A 6,000-nucleotide genomic window follows, 5' to 3' on the forward strand; every position below is an offset into this window, starting at 1 on the left:
GAGTTTCATGTGAATTTTTGGCCTAGTTAAGAAGAACTTTGTCACTGGACAAACATATTTTATAACTCATCTCCGTTAATTAGTATAAATTGACTGTTACTCTAAAAAGTGTCTCATGCAAGGGGATATTCTATCGCCATCTTTGTTCTCCTTAGTATAGAGGTACTCACATAAATAAGGAATAATTGCTAATCTCTACCAATTATATTAGATTCTACATGAATTCGAACAATCGTTAGGTTAACCATATTTTTTGTTGATGATACCATAATGATAGGAAAAGTACTATGACTCTAGATATAACTAGGAGAAAGTTTTTGATTAATTGATTATCAAGAACAAAATTTGGTTTGCCATGAGCTCTAAACCTAGTCTTATTTGATATAACTAGGAGAAAGTTTTTGATCAATTGATTATCAATAACAAAATTTGTTTTGCCATGAGCTCTAAAACTAGTCTTATTTCCACTAACAGATCTCTATCAAATATCTTAGATTTATTCTCATCATATGTAAAAAAAGGGATCAAACGATGGCATACCAACCTCTTATCTTCTAATGGCAAGGCTATAATGATCAGACATGTTTTGTTGGTTCTCCCTATCCATATATTAGTTGTTGTTACCCGTCCTATTTTACCTTAGACTTTATAGAAGATTTCATTGTCGAATATGATTAAGATAGCACAGAAAATTTTCGTTAGGACTCTTTGAATAACAAAATTCTTATTAAGAAGGCAGTATTTATTTTAGGGCTTTGGCAAAATATTTTTAAAGCTTTCGATCACAATTAAATAGGGGTGGTCTATAAGAATTTGTAGTGGTTTGGAATTATAAATAGAGTTGTAATAATCACCTTGTCACTGTCCCTCAAACTGTCACACTTGGAAGTATGTATACTAGTAAGGAAAACATTGAACTTAACATAAAGTTTGATGTTATTTAGGAATATATAAAGGATATAATAGATGAACGCATGTGAGGCATACATATATAGTGTCTTTGTATAAATTGTTTATTGACTTCTTGGGTTGTGTGAAAAATACAAAAATATCTAGTAAAATTGTATGATACATACCTTTGAATAAACGAAATGGGTTGCAAGGCCAGATGCAATCATTTCAGAGCCATTTATTTTTGCCCCTGTTAATCCTAAGTATTCTCCTATATATATGTATATATATTTCATATTGATTGAGTGATAACAAATAATTCAATCACATTAATAAAAAGGTGAAAATGATCGATTACCAAAATGACCAGGTAATCTTGAAAGAAAATAAGATGCCCCAACATCTGGATAATGTCCAAATGATGCTTCTGGCATGGCAAATACCTACTTACACACAAATAAATAAATAATTGTTAAAACTAAAGGATCTTCTTACCACTAAATATTTAAACATTTATCTCACCGTATTTTCAGTTATAATTCGGAATTTCGCATTCATTGAAAGACCAGCACCTCCTCCCATTACAGCTCCATTGATAAGGAAAACCTTCATGCATGCATGCATACATACATCTTTAATAATTGAAAATAGTTTATTCATATATAGGATACTACTAATGCATAAAACTTACCACTGGTTTTTTATATGTCGCCACCAAATAATCCAAAGTTAGCTGATTTTTGTAAAAATCCTTAACACAATACAAGTCTCCTAGTATATCACATCATCAACACAGACAATTTTATTTTCAAATCAACTCAAAAAAAATTCATATGTATATAATCAAAAAAAGCTACACCAACCTTGCATCCTTGCTTCTGGATAACATTTTATCTAGCCTTATTTATTTGTATCGGTCCATCAAAAAAACATAGGGAAATCCAACGTAGTCCCTCAATTTTTCTCCCATCAGATTAGGTTAACTGATAGACGGGGTCACGTTTGATAATATATTTTGATCAAATCTAATAATAATTTTTCAAAAATAGATTTCATGTTAATTATTTTATAAAAACGAAACTAAATGTGCATCAATTTTTTGGTCTAGATCCAATCAACTCATTTAGTAGAAAATGTAGGGACAACCCGATCCTATCTATGGATGTTCTACTTAAAATTAAATTTTTTTTTCATTGACATCCTACTTACCATTGATAGCATCTTGATCTCGAAAGGTTCTTTCATATGAGGTTGAGGGGCAGAGACTTCTTTTAAATGCAGAGTAACCAACCATTAATAACAGTGAGTGACTGATGATGGAAAAGACACTACCCATCCTAATAGCAATGCATGAAATGGTAACCCTAATCGCAATGAATTATAACTCCAGTATCATGAAGCCTAACATTACTTAAAGATGGGAGCTGATACAAAATATTGTGAAAATTGTTCCACTCTAGTGGGCACTTCACATGAAAATAACTCACATCCTCATCTCTAGACACTTTTATCACTAATTGTGTATGTGAGACTCATATTGTTTCGGTTCTTACTTTTAGGGAAAAATAAATTATGGATTAAAGCAAAACTATCCAACTATATAACTTCACAAGTTAGCTTAGCTCATAGATTAATCACAGTGTTCAATCTATTGGGAAAGACAACTAAACTAACAAATAATATTTTGAATTTTCAGACAAAGCAAAAGAGAAGTATTGCCTTAGAATGGGAAAATTTTAAGATATTGTTGCTCAGTTGTCCCACCATAATAGAAATACGAAAGTTCAACATCATTCTTTAATATTTTATTTTTTTATTTTTACCTTTTTCACTTTTTGTTTTCAAAATTTTTTTAAGTTTCCTTTGTATTTTGATTTGTTTTTTCTTTCTACCTTTTCTTCTCATTTTGTTTTCTCTTCACAAGCGGCAACTCAGCTCCACCACCAAGTTGTCTCTCTCATCAGCTTTCCACCATTGATCTAATTTTCATCCTCAAATCACAAATTTTTCATGTTACATCAATTTGTCATTAGTGTGAAAAATTGACATTAGCTTAAAATCGAAAATCAAGAGGATCAAACTTTAGTGTCGTTAATGGAGAAATTTAGTAACTCTTAAATTAAATTTATAAGTTTCCTTAGTTTTATTATTATGACTCAACCACCATATATAATTATCACGCCGCCAATGTTATCCGATGCGTTCATTTTTGAAGTTACTAAGCTCTCAATAAGTCTAACCAAAGTTTAAAACTCACTTTGAAAATTCAAATTTTAAAGTCACAAAATATTGAATTCTGTCACTTTTTTGTGTGTGTTCATCACTAATTTTCCAGGCAACTCATTCATTACATATCCTACCAAACAACATCAAAGGGTAAACCTATTTACCATTAATCGATCCTTTTCATTAAAAAAAATTGTAAACAAGAATCATGATGAATTTTGAGTTGATGTTATGAAGGTTTATGAAGAAAATTTCACTCAATAGTTTCAAAATTAAGGTTTGGTTTGTTAGACTGAAAAATCATTTGATCAAAGTAAAGAAAAGAAGGAGCAAGAAAGGAAAGAGAAGAGAAAGACAAGAAGGACAATATAAAAGGAAAAGTAGAATAAAGAAAAAATAATTATTTTTTAATTTTTAAAAAGGTAAATTACGTTGTAAGTGCATGCCACTTGTTTTTTAATACAAATCTGGGTGAGTTTTTAAGGGGTATATATTACACTTTTAAATTTTTCAGGTGGTATAAGACCCCCATGAAGTATAAGTGTGTAGTTGAAATTTGACAGTAGATTAGGGGGCTTTTGGCTATTTTCTCTACTCTAAATAATGATGTTTTTGTCTATCGTTGTAAACACTTTGTTCTTCTTGATTTATCAATCATTGTTGTAACTTGAAGTGGAAATAAATCATAATTTTACCTTTTTTGATGGCTACTTGTTAAGATGTTAGCATATTTTGATTATAACTTTTCATATTTGATGATCTTGTCAATGTTTTATTTTGATTCATCCTCTTGTTAATTCGTTATGATTTGATACGACTATCAAGTCTATATCCTCTTTTAGGAGTGGACAATTCATAACCCTATCTTTAAATTCACTGTTACTTTTCATAATACTTAGGTGTTTAGTTTGTCCTCCATTTATTGTTTTAATAGTTTTATTAGTTTTTTAGGACCTTGTGAATCTCATTTGGACAGTTATTCAACTCTTTATTCATATTATCCACTTCTTTATTCTCATCCTCATCTCAACTATAGATTTTTTCACCAGGATCTTACAAACTAACAACTTTATGTTATTTACTTTTTATTCCCATATCCCTAGTGACTATTTCTAAGTCATGTTAGTTGTTGATATGTGTTTTCTTGATGTCCTTTGAGATTGTTCTATTACTTGTGTCTTGGCCATTACATTGTCCAATGCTGGTTTTGGTTGTTGTATCAATGAATGTAATGACCCTAGTATACTTTGAGGGTATTTATGATATTGATATATACGTTGAATATGCTTATGTCTTTTGCTTTTCCACTATCTTCATGTTGATGTTCAAACTTAGTAAATTTGCATGCATTCAACTAAAATGTCTCTGTTAGCATGTTTTTAATGTTTTTATGTATGACTATCATACTTGGTGCACTTTTGTACTAACGCCTACTTGTCCTACATTTTCTCCAAGTGCAACATTCGGTTCTCAAGGTGATCACGTTGTGGCTACAAGTTTGGATTCACATATTCTCCTAGCTTGTTGGTGAGTCCTCATGATTTGAGGACGGTTGTTATCTCATTGTAGTTCATTTCTTGTATTTCCTTTTTTAGACTATGTGATATGGTTTGTGTCCGTTTTGCTCATTCGCATATTGTAATAGATGACTCTATTAAGACTTAGTGTCTAGACTTCTGTTTTTCTTTAAATGAAAATTTAGACTTCAAATGTATTTTTACTCTTATTATCCTATTGCTTGTGTTATGATATGCTAAGTGACTTGTATGGAGTTCTTCAGGGTTCTATACATCATGTTACATCTAGAGGGTACCCCTAGGTTGTGACACTAACATTAAAAAAAAAACTTGATAACTTAAATTTGAATGATAAAATTTAGTTATAAAATAATTAAATGACTGGCAAAAATATAATTAATTAAGATTAAAATCTAAAAAGAAGACATGATCACATAACTCAGCACACCAAAAAAGAAAATAATCCTTATGTTATTACCGTGTAGCATGAATTGTATCACTCGAACTACGTCTCCCCCAGCACAAAATACTTTTCCTTTTCCCTATATTGAAAAATAAAATAACAATTAGTGTCAAAAGGTAGGAAGTCTACATACATATAGACATGATATTAATTTTAAATTTTTTATATTAAATATATAGAATGCATTAATGTCATAAGTTCAGTAAAAAAAGATGAAACTAACCACTAATGTAACACCTCGAAAGAGGATTTCAAGCATTCTTCCAAGAATTAAAGAATTTATCCAAGAACTAGGTTTATTTCAAGGTATGTGAGCTTCTCATAGTGTTGAGTTTGTTCTCCCTCACGCCAATCATGCAATTTCATTCGTGAATTCGTTCTTGAAATTGTTTGTATTGAGATTCTTAAGAAGTTCTTTAGTTTTAACTTTTATTCTTTAACAATAGAAATTTTGAGTTCTCGAGGTGAGGGTCTTGCGAATGAGTGGTATTTCTTGATATAATTTAAGTGATATTTCATTGAATTTATATTGGGTTTATGAATCAAAGAGTGTTTGGAAGTTTTCCATTGATTCTAGATGAAATAGGACCCGAAGTTGAACAAGAAAATTCGTTAGATTTTTGGATTCAAGCTGGGGCAATGAGCCCCCATAGCGCCAGGAGGGCCGACAACCTATGCCAAAAATGCACCCCAAAGTACTCCAAGTACTTTGAGGCCTAGCGTGACACATCAAGCATTCATTGTTCCAAAATTAAGCTTCTAAGAGTTACGTTCTACATCAAGCATTCATTGTTCCAAAATGTGTGTGTGTGTGTGCGCGCGTGTGTGTGTGGGTGGATGTGTGTCTGTGGGTGGGTGTGTTTGTGTGTGGTGTGTGTGTGGGGTGTGTGTGGGGGGGGTTGG

At 31.3% G+C, this 6,000-nt stretch overlaps 1 pseudogene; it reads right to left on the minus strand.

The window, feature by feature from the left end:
- LOC107027602 overlaps window positions 1-6,000 on the minus strand; it is a 31,317-nt pseudogene that overhangs the window by 22,697 nt on the left and 2,620 nt on the right.

This window comes from Solanum pennellii, chromosome 8, assembly GCF_001406875.1.
Source record: "Solanum pennellii chromosome 8, SPENNV200".
Classification (NCBI taxonomy): domain Eukaryota; kingdom Viridiplantae; phylum Streptophyta; class Magnoliopsida; order Solanales; family Solanaceae; genus Solanum; species Solanum pennellii.